Source organism: Archocentrus centrarchus, chromosome 1 (assembly GCF_007364275.1).
Source record: "Archocentrus centrarchus isolate MPI-CPG fArcCen1 chromosome 1, fArcCen1, whole genome shotgun sequence".
Taxonomy (NCBI): Eukaryota; Metazoa; Chordata; class Actinopteri; order Cichliformes; family Cichlidae; genus Archocentrus; species Archocentrus centrarchus.
Genome location: NC_044346.1, coordinates 13,169,634 through 13,186,055, shown reverse-complemented (window position 1 = coordinate 13,186,055; position 16,422 = coordinate 13,169,634). Strand labels below are relative to the sequence as shown.

Here is a 16,422-nt window from a genome sequence, read left to right as displayed (position 1 = left end):
TCTGTGATAAAAAAAATTCTGTATTTTGAGGTGAAAAACCAAAGCAAATGACCATTTTCTTTCTATTTTCTGCAGAACCTAAAGTAAAACCACACAGTGAGGTGCTGACTGTCTGACTTGAAGAGGTGCATGACTCAGAAAATCCACAGGGGAAATAGAAAACTGACTGACTGACTGGGGCCCTCTGAGCATGCACCAGGCAAAGCCCTGTGGGCGAGTGTGTTGGTCTAACTGATAACCTCTGAACATGAGTGCATGTGTACTTTGCTAAAGGATCTAGTGTTATTTGCCTCCAGGATGTGTCACAGAGGAGGGGCCTAGACTGCACACTGTAAAAGAAGGACTTAATAAAGAAACGCCTGCTAACACTCAGTATCTCACGTCTGCTTTCTCTGTGTGAAGACAGAAGTGTTTTATCTAACTTCAGATCTGAAAACAGCTGTTGTAAATCTTCAACCAGTAAGTTTTAAAAGCTAACCGTGCCTACTCTTCTTCTTATTCACTCTTTCTCGTATCTCCTGTTTGAGTGGCTCAACGACAGTTTCTTCTGCCAACTGAGAGTTACCTTTGTTACTGGAGAGGCTGCCGAAAATCTAGGTCAGAAACAAAGGGTGCGCTTGGCAGGTTTAGAGTGAGTCCTCAAATCGCTCTATTGAAATGGGAAGTATGAATCGCTCACCGGGTCAAAGGGTGTCGATACTGTGAATGTCTGTGTTCAGCAATAATGATTGATTCAGCCTCTCTGTGACAACATAAAAATACTTGGACCACAAAACAGCCTCTGTCTGTAACACCAGCTCTTCTTTCACACCAGTTTGTTATTTTTATTATCTGACACAGCTGAAGAGGTGATTTGATCCCGAAACTCTGCTGAAGATTAAATATTTAGTGAAGTTCACAGAAAGTTCCTGAAACTTCAGCGGCTTTCCTTTTTTCTTTGATTTTTCACACAGACTGTTTTATTCATGTGAGCCCTGCCTGCAGTTTCAGCCTGTCACTCACACTGTGATACTACTGCACATTTCTCAGCTTAAAAAACACAGTAGGTGACACTGCTGAGGTTGTGTGAACTGGATACGCTCACATTTCAGGCTGAATGTAAAGCAGAGGAATCTGCAATGTAATGCCCGTTACAGGTTTATAAGGCCCTCTGGTGGAGGCAGATACAGAACTGCACTCCAAGCATTTTTAACCCCTTAACTGGCAGCAAAAAAATCACCTGACAAAAACTACATAACGCCTTCTGGTCATTATTGGCTCTGAACAACCCATTTCATAGCCTATTAATCGGCTGCGTCTGGTCCGCGGGCCGAATCAAGTGCATTTATATGGCAGGCTAGACCCGCCCATTTTGACTGACACCTCATTCGGCCAATCATGTTAAGAAATGGGTTTCCCAGAGCCAATAATACTCAGAGGGCGTCACGTAGCTTTGTCAGGTGATTTGGTGCAGCCAGTTACATGATTGGCCGAATGACGTGTCAATAAAAATGGGAGGGTCTAGCCTGCCATATAAAAGGGACTACAAACGGCCCGTCACCGGGCCCTTGCCAGTTAAGGGGCTACAAGCTTTTACTATTTCTAAAAACATTGACCTCTGAACTCATTTATAGCAGCACTGATCTACACATGAACGCATGGAATGAGTCTGGCAGTAGGTGTGAATGAACCATGTAAATAAAAGCAGTTTACAGAGTGTAAAACTGTTTGACATCCAAAAATGCTGTTGCTGTTTATAAATACACACTATCCATAATTTATTGTTAAAAATATAAACTTTATCATGTGCATCTTTTGCCTTCAGAACTGCCCTAATTCTTTGTGGCACAGATTCAACAATGTGCTGTAAACTTCCCTCAGACAGATTTTGGTCCATATCGACATGATAGCATCACATAGTTAGTGCAGATTTGTTCGTCTGCTCATCCATAAAGTGAATCTCCTGATTTAAGACATTCCAAAGGTGCTCACTCTATTGCATTGTGATCTGGTGATGACATCATCGTCATGTTCAATAAGCCAGTTTGAGATGATGTGAGTTTTGTGACATGGTACATTATCCTGCTGCAAGCAGCAATCAGAAGATGGATACACTGTGGTCATAAAGGGATGGACATGGTCAGCAACAATACACAGGTAGGCTGTGGTGTTTAAATGATGCTCAGTTGGTACTAAGGGGCCCAAAGTGTGTTAAGAAAATATCCCCCACATCATCACACCCCCACCAACAGCCTGAACAGTTGAAACAAGGCAGGATGGATCCATGTTATGTTGTTTATGCCAACTTGTGACCCTACCGTCTGAATGCAGCAACAAAAACTGATACTTTTCAGACCAGGCAACATTTTTCCAATCTTGTATTGTCGAATTTTGGTGAGCCTGTGTGAACTATAGCCTCAGTTTCCTGACAGGAGTGGCAACTGGTGTGGTTTTCTACTGCTGTAGCCCATCTGCTTCAAGGTTCAACATGATATGCATTCAGAGATGTTCTTCTGCATACCTTAGTTGTAACGAGTGGTTACTTCAGTTGCTGTTGCCTTCCTATCAACTTGACTGGCTGGTCTCTTCTGACTTCTGGCATCAGCAAGGCATTTTCACCAACTTCTGCTCACTGAATATTTTCTCTTTTTCAGACCATTTTCTATAAACCCAGAGATGGCTGTGTGGGAAAATCCCATTATATCAGCAGTTTCTGAAATACTCAGGCCAGCTCATCTGACACCAACAATCATGTCATGTTCAAAGTCCCTTAAATCACCTTCCTCCCCCATTCTGATGCTCATTTTGAACTGCAGCTGGTCCTCTTGACCATGTCTACGTGCCTAAATGGATTGCGTTGCTGTCATCCAATTGGCTGATTAGATATTTGCCTTAACGGGCAGTTGGGGTGAATCCTTTCTGTGTGGAGTCTGCATGTTCCAAGAATAAGACCTGAATGTGAAACTGTCAAACAGTATTATAAAATACCAAACATTGACAGAGTGAAGCAGCATAGTGGCAGAGAGTAATTTCCAGGTTTCTGCGCATAAGTGTGTGTTGTTTTTGTATTGTATAGTTGTGTAGACTTGATGTGTAGAAAACTTGGTGACTTGGTGTTGGCTCTCACTGCGGTATTGTATCACTTCCTGTTCCTGTTTCGGAGCACAGTGTTTTGCTGTCTGTTAGCTGTTATATCTGTATAACTCGATTTATCTGGATAATAACATATTTTAGTGTAATCTTCACCTACTTTAAATAGCATACTCTTTGCTGAATCACCTGTATTCACATTACTCACTTTATTTGTTTTTAGAAATTCGCTAGCTTAGCTCAGCTAGTAGCTTAGCCCTTAGCCGACTCACTACCAGCATGGCTTCTTCTCCTGTCTCTCCTGCACTTTCCTGCTCTGGGTGTCACATGTTTAGTTACTCCTCGGCCTCCTTTAGCAGTAACGGTACTTGTAATAAATGTAGTCTGTTTGTAGCTCTGGAGGCCAGGCTTTCTGAACTGGAGACTCGGCTCCGCACCCTGGAAAATCCTACATCTAGCCAGGCCCCTGTAGCGGGTGCGGACCGTGGTAGCTTAGCCGCCGTTAGCTCCCCCCCAGCAGATCCCGAGCAGCAGGGAAAACAGGCCAGCTGGGTGACGGTGAGGAGGAAGCGTGGTCCTAAGCAGAAGCCCCGGGTACACCACCAACCTGTTCACGTCTGTAACCGTTTTTCTCCACTCGGCGACACACCCGCCGAGGAACAAACTCTGGTTATTGGCGACTCTGTTTTGAGAAACGTGAAGCTAGAGACACCGGCGACCATAGTCAAATGTCTTCCAGGGGCCAGAGCAGGCGACATTCATGGAAATTTGAAACTGCTGGCTAAGGCTAATCGTAGATTTGGTAAGATCGTTATTCACGTCGGCAGTAATGACACCCGGTTACGCCAATCGGAGGTCACTAAAATTAATATTGACTCGGTGTGTAACTTTGCAAAAACAATGTCGGACTCTGTAGTTTTCTCTGGGCCCCTCCCCAATCAGACCAGGAGCGACATGTTTAGCCGCATGTTCTCCTTGAATCGCTGGCTGTCTGAGTGGTGTCCAAAAAATGACGTGGGCTTCATAGATAATTGGCAAAGTTTCTGGGGAAAACCTGGTCTTGTTAGGAGAGACGGCATCCATCCCACTTTGGATGGAGCAGCTCTCATTTCTAGAAATCTGGCCAAATTTATTAACCCTCCTAATAACTGACTACCCAGGGTTGAGACCAGGAAGCAGAGTTGCAGTCTTACACGCCTCTCTGCAGCTTCTCTCCTCCTGCCATCCCCCCAAAACCCCATCCCCATAGAGTCGGTGCCTGCTCCCAGACCACCAAAAACCAAAGCTAAAATCAGCAAAAAGCTATTTAAGCATAAAAATTCAAAAACAATAAATAATACAGCTTCATCAACTGCACCAAAGAATAAAACAATTAAATGTGGCTTGTTAAACATTAGGTCTCTCTCTTCCAAGTCCCTATTAGTAAATGATTTAATAATTGATCAACGTATTGATTTATTCTGCCTTACAGAAACCTGGTTACAGCAGGATGAATATGTTAGTTTAAATGAATCAACACCCCCGAGTCACAGTAACTGTCAGAATGCTCGAAGCACAGGTCGAGGAGGAGGATTAGCTGCAATCTTCAATTCCAGCTTATTAATTAATCAAAGACCCAGACAAAGTTTTCATTCTTTTGAAAGCCTGACTCTTAGTCTTGTCCATCCTAATTGGGAAAATCAAAAACCTGTTTTATTTGTTATTATCTATCGTCCACCTGGTCCTTACTCAGAGTTTCTGTCTGATTTCTCAGACTTTTTATCTGATTTAGTGCTCATATCAGATAAAATAATTATACCGTGTATGCTGTGTACCTTACCGGCTACAAATGTATATAATATTTTGATATCTTTATATAGTGTTTGACGTGTGTGTATATGTGTGTATATGTAAATGTGGGTATTGACACTGATATATATATTTATGTATATAGTGCTTATGTATATGTGTATAGTTTTTTGCTATTTTATTTTATTCTATTGAATTTTAGTTTTAGTTTTTAGTTTAGTTATTTGTTCTTACTCATCTTTTTCATTTTTTCTCTGTATTGAGCTGCTGTAATGCACAAATTTCCCCGTCGTGGGATCATTAAAGTTTTATCTTATCTTATCTTATCTTATCTTATCTTATCTTATCTTATCTTATCTTACTTCCTCCAAACCAGCAACATGTTTGTTAGATCCCATTCCTACTAGACTGTTCAAAGAAGTCTTTCCAATTATTGATGCTTCAATCTTAAAAATGATCAATCAGTCTTTATTAGTTGGCTATGTACCACAGACCTTCAAGGTGGCTGTAATTAAACCTCTGCTTAAAAAGCCATCACTTGACCCAGCTGTCTTAGCTAATTATAGGCCAATCTCCAACCTTCCTTTTCTCTCAAAGATTCTTGAAAGAGTAGTTGTAAAACAGCTAACTGATCATCTGCAGAGGAACGGTTTATTTGAAGAGTTTCAGTCAGGTTTCAGAATTCATCACAGTACAGAAACAGCATTAGTGAAGGTTACAAATGATCTTCTTAGAGCCTCTGACAGTGGACTCATCTCTGTTCTTGTCCTGTTGGACCTCAGTGCAGCTTTTGATACTGTTGACCATAACATTTTATTACAGAGATTAGAGCATACTATAGGTATTAAAGGTACTGCACTGCAGTGGTTTGAATCATATTTATCTCATAGACTCCAATTTGTTCATGTAAATGGGGAGTCTTCTTCACACACTAAGGTTAATTATGGAGTTCCACAGGGTTCTGTGCTAGGACCAATTTTATTTACATTATACATGCTTCCCTTAGGCAGTATTATTAGAAAGCACTGCATCAATTTTCATTGTTATGCAGATGATACTCAGCTTTACCTATCAATGAAGCCAGATGACACACATCAATTAGTTAAACTGCAGGAATGTCTTAAAGACATTAAGGCCTGGATGACCTCTAATTTCCTGCTTCTAAATTCAGATAAAACTGAAATTCTTGTTCTCGGCCCCACAAATCTTAGAAACATGGTGTCTAACCAGATACTTACTCTGGATGGCATTACTTTGGCCTCCAGTAACACTGTGAGAAATCTTGGAGTCATTTTTGACCAGGATATGTCCTTCACTGCACATATTAAACAAATATGTAGGACCGCTTTTTTGCATTTGCGCAATATTTCTAAAATTAGAAACATCCTTTCTCAGAGTGATGCTGAAAAGCTCATTCATGCATTTATTACTTCTAGGCTGGATTATTGTAATTCATTATTATCAGGCTGTCCTAAAAGCTTCCTGAAAAGCCTTCAGCTGATCCAAAATGCTGCAGCTAGAGTACTGACAGGGACTAGAAAGAGAGAGCAGATTTCTCCCATATTGGCTTCTCTTCATTGGCTCCCTGTTAAATCTAGAATAGAATTTAAAATCCTTCTCCTCACATACAAGGTCTTGAATAATCAGGCACCATCTTATCTCAAAGACCTCATAGTACCATATCACCCCAACAGAGCACTTCGCTCTCAGACTGCTGGCTTACTTGTGGTTCCTAGGATACTTAAGAGTAGAATGGGAGGCAGAGCCTTCAGCTTTCAGGCGCCTCTTCTGTGGAACCAGCTTCCAGCTTGGATTCGGGAGACAGACACCCTCTCTATTTTTAAGATTAGGCTTAAAACTTTCCTTTATGATAAAGCTTATAGTTAGGGCTGGATCAGGTGACCCTGAACCATCCCTTAGTTATGCTGCTATAGGCCTAGTCTGCTGGGGGGTTCACATAATGCACTGTTTCTCATTCACCTTATTTACTTTGTTTATACTCCACTCTGCATTTAATTGATATTAATCTCTGGCTCTCTTCCACAGCATGTCTTTCTCTCCCCTCAGCCCAACCGGTCGCGGCAGATGACTGCCCCTCCCTGAGCCTGGTTCTGCTGGAGGTTTCTTCCTGTTAAAAGGGAGTTTTTCCTTTCCACTGTCGCCAAGTGCTTGCTCATAGGGGGTCGTTTTGACTGTTGGGTTTTCTCTGTATTATTGTAGGGTCTTTACCCACAATACAAAGCGCCTTGAGGCGACAGTTTGTTGTGATTTGGCGCTATATAAATAAAATTGAATTGAATTGAATTGAATTGTAGATGGAACTGCCATTCACTGGCTTTGAGCTGACCTTCATCATCGTTGCCTTCATCGTCTTCTCCTTGTTCAGCTTGGCTTCAGTCTGCTTTCAGTCACACGCAGCCCAGCCAGGTACACATTTATCCTCTGATATTCTCACAGACACAAATGTCAGCTTCTCTAATGCTGCTTCTGTACGCTCTCTTTCAGAAAAAGGTGTCTGTGAAGTGAGGAAATTACGGCCGTGTAACAGGAAGCAGAGAGTCATCAACAAAGAAGCTAGACAGCATACATAAAGAAAAGTTATAAACTTTAATTAATCAAGTGAAGTCAAAGCTGAAAACACTGTTTACTGTTGTGGTTGTTTTCAATTAGACCATTGAGGCAATGTTCATTACACTAGGTTTTCACAATAAAAATGAGGCAACAATAAACTTGTCCCCCTTTAATGATGCAGCCTCCAGAGTATTGCGTAATATTAAACGGCTGAAAGTAAGCATTAAGAAGATTAGCTAAACATGTAGAACAAAGATCATATTTGTACAGTTTATCACCATAGCACCACAGCTTTCCTTCCTCTACAATAATTTGCTCTTTAGCTCCATCTATAGTTTTCACAAAGCATCAGTTGAAGGCTGCATTAAGGCCACAGTAAGGGAGATAAAGTTAAATGCCACCGAAGGTCAAAAGTGCACTTCTTCTGTTTTTATCCGATCATTGCTGGGTGAAGAACTGAACAGCACCAAACACTGATGCACAGATCTCAGAGAAGCCGCTGTGTCTGAGTTAGGATTCAACAAACCAAGTGACTTCTGGCCCCTGCAGCCCTTGTGGGGTGACATCCCGGGAGGTTAGAGGCCGCTCCCTGTGGAGAATGCCCCTCGACCCTTGAGCCCTCCGTCACTCCCTTGCAGTCAGCTGTCTAGCTGTTGACATGGAGCGGAGGAGGAGCTCCAGAATAAAGCAACTCAGGAAAAAAAAAAAAAAAAGGCCAGCATCTTTGGTGTGCTGATGATCCATACTGTGTGTCTCTGTGTTTATGTATACTGGTGTGTACTCCTGTTCATGTGTATATGCAGCCACTGAGCTTAGTATTGGGCTGTTGAAGAGATAAAAGCTCTTCAGAGTAATTAAGCTCTGGCTGGATGGCTACGGCTCTCATTAACACTGATGACCCACTATCACCCTAATGAAGGACAATGAACTAACCCATCAGACCACAATCAACACTCGTACACACAGACACAAATGCAAGGCCACACCCCAACAAATTCAGACATCACGGCACGTTTCAGCTCTGACCACTCGTTTCAACCCCCAATATTTGTTTTACTTTGTTTACTTTGGTTTTGTTGTCATTCATTCCCTCTTCATTGCCAGAGAAAAAAAAGAAATGTTAACTATAAAAATATATTTTAAAAGTCTCTTAGCTCTTTAACCACAGTATCTTTGAACACCCACCCAGCACTAATGATATGACACATCAGCCGCTGCCATCTGTAACCGCCTTCCTTATCAAGGTCAATAATATGTACAACAAGGCTGATATCAACCAATATACTGATATTAGCCTCCATATAAAATTTTATATCAATGGGGCCTGCAATCATTTCTCACTTAATCAATTTTGTATCAAATCCTAATTTCCCAGAACCTAAAACAACTCATTCAAATTGACTTTCTTGACCAACCAAGCAATATAAAATGCATATACAGTACCAGTCAAAAGTTGGGTAAATGTGTCCAAATTTTTGACTGTTGACTTACTAGCATAACATGTAAACCAAATAATAAATATTTGCCTTTATGAAGCTGAAACCTGCAAATTTGGTGTATTTTTACATAGAAAGCAACTGAAAAGATAAAATATGATCAAAAATAGTCCTGTTGCTCACAGTTACAGTACACACTGTGTCCAAACTTTTGATTGGTACTGTAACTGTGTTTTAATATAAAGGGTAGCTGTGTATGAATGCTATTGTAAAATCTGGTTATAAAGACAGATAGTGTACTGGGTGTATTTTGTCATACGGCCTAACTCTAATGCAAATTAAATACTAGAGCACTAAGATGCACTGCTGTATCAGCTAAACATCAGTATGGACCTTTATGACTGATCCCAAATTCACTGATTGTGTTCACTGTGTTTTGTTGAGTCACACCAATTGTGTGCTGGATAAATGTTTGAAGACTGTGTGTTAAAGAGCTGAGAGACTTCAAAACTGTTTTTTTATGCCCAATGATGACAATAATTTTTTTTTTTTTTTTTGTCCCTCCAGTAAAGTTTAAAAGACCTCAAGGAAGGTGATCTGGAAGCTCAAGGTGGCAAAAACCTTCCTAATACGTTTTACACTGGTCACCCATCTGTATGTACTGTATATAACCATCTCAGTGTTTTAATGATCTGCACTAATGTCCACCCAAGTGTAAAAGTTACAGGGGCTTTTTATGAGGCACTGCTATTCAGAGCAAGTTTTATCAGAGATAAAGGGAGCTCCTTATCTGCAGATCCTGGTCAGGAGATGTTGGGAGAGGAAGAGGAAAGTGAAACTTCAGGATGGGAGGAGACACTGTAAAGTTAGTACAGCTGCTGGGAAGACCAGGGCTGCTATTAACACTCATAATCACAGCAGCCCTGCAGTCCAACTATTTTCTGAGCTGCACACCAATTCAGAGAATTGCCTGCTGAGTTCAGCTCCACATTAGACTAAAATATGCCCACGCTGAGCTTCAGGATTAATAATAGGGCTGCTGTTTGGGAATGTTTCAAAGAAACGGTCAGACGTAAGGCTGCAAATAAATTTCTACCAGGTATTTTTCCCAATTAGTCAAGTCATGACTCTGAAATGTCAAGAAACATCTTATAAAGTTTATTACTGTGCTGGACAAGCTGTCCAAACTCGGACTTTGAGTCTTACAATATCACCAAACACAGACAGGCAGTACATTTTAATTTTTGAGACTTTTTGCTTGAAAAATACTAAAATTCTCACTCTTATTCAGAAAGAGGCTGATGGTTTTAGCTTTGATACAGATATCAAGACAGTATTTTTTTTTTTACTTTCAGAAAGGTAAATTCATTTTCCCACCAAATTCCACAGAGGTTATCAAATAGTTTCTGTCTAAGCGCATGCAGCCACATGTAGCCACATGCAGCCACACAATTATTACAAAGAAGACTGCAACAAATTTGATAAGTGCTTATCCCTCTCAGTAGGATAGGTCTCACACAACAAAGGAACAAGGTTCAACAAGGTTTCTGCAGCCCTGCCAGGGTACTGCAGCAGTTTGGGAGGAGGTTGCCCTCTGCCTGTGTGTGCCTCTCTCATAGGGGTGTGTTTGGGTAATCCTCGTAACGACAAATAATCCCCAAAAGAGCAAATTATTACAACACGCTCTACAGCAAAAACCCGGTGGGAGAATTTGGTAAGAATCTCTTGTTTCTGCTCCAAAGGGCAGATAGACAGAAAGCGAGGGACACAGAGAAGCAGAGGTCTGGCAAGACTTTAGCGGGCAGTGGATGCCAGGTGGCTGTGAATGACAATTGAGCCCAAATAAGCATATTCAAATTGAGAAAATAAAAGTTTTTTAAATGACAAAGGCAGCTGATATGCAAAGTGCAGCTCACCACAGAAACAAACTACATACCTCAGCTGAGTGTTTGCAGCAGGATGAGGGAATGTGTGAGTGTGCTGGCCAAATCCACGAGGAGTCTCTGCCATTTCAAGGAACATTTTGGCAAACATCATAAAGCAATAAAGGCAACATTTCAAAACGCAACACCGACAAACAGCAGTAAAAACACAAAGACCCTGGCCTTGGCTTTGTTTTTGAGGGCTTAAAGAGCTGATGGCCCAGATGCTCGTTCAGAGATTCTCGACTGTTACGAGCCCCCCCGGTCCATTAGTGTCCTGCTGTTCCTCTAATCCTCATTCACATGTAACGGCTGACATTTCATCTTAATGTGCTAATTCATTAGCTGGGTGCTGAATGGAGAGGCTCAGTCCACAGAGACGGCCGTAAGCAGACACACTAATGAGTCCCCCCCCATCTACTGCCAGTGACCACAGAGCTAATACCAAGTGAAGTGGGTTACCTGCTGCAGGAAACCCCACCGACGGGCAACCCGAATACCACGCAGGGCTTAACACTTTATTGTACAGTAAAACCCACCCAAAAAAAGAACAAAGGCACTTAATAATCATGTTTTTCAAAACTCTCTGCTTAGAGAGCAACAGAGTACTGAGGTTCAGCTGCTTGGTCTAATCAAATGACGCCAAAGAAATAGTTTACATAACGTCTATCAAGGTCTCCTAGATTTTTTTCTTTTTTCTACTGTGTTTCTAAAGGTTTAACCATGAAACTGAGCTTCAACATTAGACACAGGCCTTCATGCTGACAGTCGGAGACAGTACATGGCATTTAGACGACAGTCAAGACGTCATCAGCCCACCGTCCCTTAGATTTCATTCAGAGGGCCACTGCCCCAAAAATGCTGGATACAAACAGCCCCTCACCTCCCCACCCAAAAGTCCCAGATGTGTGTGTGTGTGTGTGTGTGTGTGTGTGTGTGTGTGTGTGTGTGTGTGTGTGTGTGTGTGTGTGTGTGTGTCTTTATCACCTTAGACGCTTAAGGGACTTCAAACTACCATCCAAGGTGCTTCGTAACTTCTACACCTGCACCATTGAATCGATCATTACGGGAAACATCACAACCTGGTTCGGAAACAGCACCAAGCAGGATGGGCAGGCTCTACAAAGGGTGGTACGTTCAGCCGAGCGCATAATCCGGACTGAGCTTCCTGACCTGCAGTCCATATACAGGAAACGGTGCTGGACAAGGGCCAGGAGGATAGTAAAGGACCCCAGTCATCCCAGTAACGGACTGTTTTCTCTGTTACGATCTGGGAAGTGGTTTCGTACTCTAAAAGCCAAAACAGAGAGGATGAGAAGAAGCTTTTTCCCACAAGCTATTCGATTCCTCAACGAACATAGCATTTAGGGCTAATTTACAAAACGTCAGACTTATATGTATACGTATGTGTATATATGTGGACATATGTATGTGTATATAAGTATGTGCATGTATACTGTTTTTATGTGTATATGTATGTATATGTATAGATTAGTACTTGTGTATTTATTATTATCACATCTGTATTGAATTATGTAGCATCTGCACTACTGTCGCTTTACACACTGGTTCACTTTAAATTGCCCCTTGTAATTATATTGTTAATATTTACTTAATTTAATTTATTCTTTTTAATTATATTGTTAATTTTTCTAATGTTTATATACTTATACTTTTAAATACATTCTATTTCTGTATAATATATTTTTTAACTATTCTGTAGTTTTGTAATCAGGGTGGCGGAGCAGTCACAAAAGCATTTCACTGCCAGTTGTACTGTGTATGACCAGGTATGTGACAAATAAACCTTGATTTGATTTTGATTTGATTTGTGTGTGTGTGTGTGTGTGTTCTCATCTGTGAAGGGGCAGGGGAGGGACAGGAGGGATCTGGTTCTTGAAGGACCCTCCAATTCCAGTTACAGCTTCTTAAATCTTTGTTCTAATGCTACTGGTGATAAATCTCTGCCTTCTTGCTCTGATCTCTTTGAATAAATCAGCCACTCACACACACAAAATACTGCATATGAGTGTGCGTTCAAGGGGCAGGGAGGGGTGCAGGGAGGGGGCTTCCTGTCATTTGAATTACCCCTCTCTACATGTGGGGTCAATATGTGACTAAGTGTGTGCGTGTGTCTGTGTGTGTGTGTGTTGGAGGGAGAGAGTTTGTGTGTGTCAGGAGTTTGAGGGGTGGGGGGGTTGCAGTGGGAACTACCCATCACCCCCCTCCCTCTAAAAAAAAAAAAAAGCTGTATAAAGGAGAAAGGGGGAGAAGCACCTTTGTCACTTTGCTCTCAGACACAGAGACAATCACTCTGGACACACACATTCCTTCAGGGACATACCGATTATCTTCAGAAGGAGGCTGCTTATTTGGACTGGCTTCTCCCAGGGGAGGATTTCTCGACTGAAAAGAGAAGAGGGAGACATCTGAAAGACACTCAGCATCACCAGTCCAGTCCGGATTTGAGCCACAAGGACTCTCCGGACTTTTCTGTGAAAAGTATCATTAGGTTCAAGCTCCTCAGAAACCAACTGCCGCCAAGCCATGAGGATATTCAACCTGCTCTACCTTCTCATGCTGCTCGCAGCCATGGCAGCATCGGTCTCCACTGCCAAGCCAGGTAAGCGTCCTCAGACTTCACGGTCCAACGAGGTGCCCATTAAGAGGGGTGAGTGGGTGGGGAGTGAGACGCCTGTAAAACTGAGTGTTAACGTTAGTAAGGTCCGCTAGGTAAAATAAAGCTTAATAAAAATAAATAAACAAATAAAGATTTAATACCAGTTACATGGACCAAAACATAGTCCCGGCCAGCAGCGTTCTAAATCACTGCGCACTGACCGTTAAACTCACACCATAGCAACAAGCGTCTGCTGTTTGTTATGTTAATTACAGATATAGCTTAGCCAAATGGGTAAAAGTGAGCAAAAACCTTTTTAAAAGCAAAGTTGTTAAAGCTCAATACAGCCGAGATAAAATAACGACCCAATTAATGACTGCAGTTTGGATGCTGCTTCTTGATAACACTATGCTGCCTTTACAGCTTGTTGTGAAAATTGTATAAACAAAAAAACGTGTTAAAACCGTTAAATACGGAAGCATGTTTCCGCCACTCAAAACAAACAAGAAAAAAATGTTTTTGTCATCCATAAGTCAAAATTTGTGGTTTTTAACTCTAAATTCTGACTTAATAACTCCAAATTTCGATTTTTTTTCTCAATTCTGAGTTTATAAGCTGAAATCTTTAGTTATTAGTTCGAAATTTTGAGACAATAAACCCCAAATTCTGACTAATGGATAGGAGGGAATAAAATATTTTTTGCATGGTGGAATCGAGTTTCCAAAGTTAAAAGCCTCCAGTCTCTCAAAAAGAAAAAAAAAAGCCGAATGACACTGATACATATGTATTGATTTATATATATTTATCTAGCATTACATAATCGCCACAAATTTCGCTAAATAATGCGTTAAAAGCGCTTTTTTTTTTTAGCCTCTTTTTAGTCTGGCTACGAATGAGTACCCACTTGTATAACAGGGTAAATAACGTTTTACCGCTCCTCCGGAGTAGCAGGTGCGCTTTTTTTGCGCAAATTCCTACCTGGTTTGCGGATATCTGAGCGCACATGCAAAGAGCTGCTGTTAAAGGAGGTGGAGGAGGAGAGGTTTTTGGCCTCGGGTCGTGATAAAGGTTCGTGTGCTGATGGAGAGGATGAAGGGGGTAAAAAGGAGGAGTGGGCGACAGCGGAGCGCCGCCGGGGATCGCAAAGCGGCCCCGGTGAGCCCTTTGTCCCTCGGCTGGAAGGCGCTCCAAAGCGCTTTTGTTAATCGCTGTGTTAAAACTTCATGCAAATACCCGCGCTTTATTTACATGACATGGAGCAGCAGTGCCAAGTGTAAAGCAACCTACCTTCAGGCGTGGGGAAGAGGGGGTGCAGTTTCGTTCAGAGGTCCGCAGAGGGGGTGGGAGGGGAGTCATAAAGTCATCTGGCAGTTTCTCTCTTCCTGGGCTTGGCTGGATTTATTAGGGACGTTTAAAAATAATCATGTGTTAGGTGTGTGTGTCCCAGCTGTTTGTAAATGGGTTGCAATAAAGAAAAAGAAACTATTAAAGTGGTCAGGAGAGGTTAAAGTTGCAGTTAGGCTTTAATTATATGTCAGGTGAAATATTGCTGGCATCCACCTGCAGACCACATGAATAAGCGGCTGTTTTGCCTGGTAGAGGTGTAATATAACGAAATTATGTTTTCTAAGCTGTAAATTTCTGTTTAGTCAGTGGCTCCATCTACAATTAAACCATCTCTTTACTTTAGATTTCTTGAACCTGCGAAGAAAATACCACAGACACCACTGCCCACACAGACGCTGCCTGCCTCTGCACTCCAGAGTACCCTTCCCTTGAGGTAAGACGTGCGCAATCATGCATGTGTTTCTGTGCAGCAGGAGGTTATGAGCCGAGCCGAGCCAAACAAAACCAGGCTATGAGGCTGGCAGGTTAGCAGTTAGAAAAAGTGTGTGATTAGTGGCAGAGGGCTGTGTTTACAAAGAACACAGGACATAAATCTCACCAACCGTGGAACTGAAAGGAGGTGGAGGGGGACTGCAGGTGACTTTAATAGATGGCTAAATACTGTTTTTAATCCATTACAGGTCAGAAGAACAATAAGGAAGTCCCGAGGAGAGAAATGTGAATATAAACTGGCACAAGCATCATGGTTGGACCTCAGGAAAGAGACATGACTGGTCAGTGGAAGGAGAAATATGGGACTCCCATGAAGATGCCACCCACAGACTTTAATGTATATGTAGCTGCAAAAGAATCTGTTCAAAGTCAAACTCAGCCTGACTCTTCATTATAAACCATGAAATGCTACAGCAGCCCGGTGACCACAGATGTGGGCTCGGCCCGTTGTGAGCTCCTTCCCACTTATGTGGAGAGGGGGAGAAAAAAAAAAGGAGAGGGCCATCGAAACAATATTTTCAAGTATGTTCAACAATCAATTTAAAAGCTGTGGACCAAAGAGCTGTAAATACCTTTAGTATAGCTAACAATAGTTTATATTGCTTGTATGCACTTCAGATGTTTATTGAATTATGTTTTACTTTTTAATAAAAATGTTTTGCCTGTAAGACTGTGTTTGTCTTAAAGTTGCAGACTAAAGATGATAAGATTTATTTATTATGCAACCACCTAACAGATTAAAGAAATGTTAGAGGCCTCAGATCAAACGGGAATCCTGCCACCTGAAGGCCCCCTGTTAACTGCACTCTCATTTGAAGCCACAGGAGAAAGCGGTTGTAAATACTGCGCTCCCTGTGGAGTTACGGATGCCGGAGCATAAAGGAATCACAATGGGGAACAAACACCAAGGGTTCAAATGACAAGCTTAACATTTTGTAAGTGCAGATTCCCGTGACTGCTGAAGTTTAATGTGAGGAGGGAGAAGGCATTTCGTTCCAGATGATGTTGACACTGCTGTATTTCTATTGTTTGGGCTCTCAGGCCACATTACACAAGACAGACACTTACTGGAACAAAACAGTGTGCACATACTTGGATATTGCGTCAACTCTCATAGTGAAAAGGCTACAATCATAAGAATATATATTTATTGAAAATTAATCACAAACATATCCAG

The 16,422-nt window shown here is 41.7% G+C and overlaps 1 protein-coding gene across 1 annotated transcript in view; it reads right to left on the bottom strand.

Moving 5' to 3' along the window:
* marchf1 (membrane-associated ring finger (C3HC4) 1) overlaps window positions 1-13,560 on the bottom strand; it is a 37,738-nt gene extending 24,178 nt beyond the window's left edge. The window contains exons 1-3 of the mRNA XM_030738520.1: window positions 13,358-13,560; window positions 13,131-13,192; window positions 11,774-12,076 (exon numbers count right to left, since the gene is read on the bottom strand). The gene's annotated coding sequence lies outside the window, so the exon portion shown is untranslated. The remainder of the gene's footprint in view (window positions 1-11,773; window positions 12,077-13,130; window positions 13,193-13,357) is intronic.
* Between the last annotated feature and the right edge of the window lie 2,862 nt (window positions 13,561-16,422).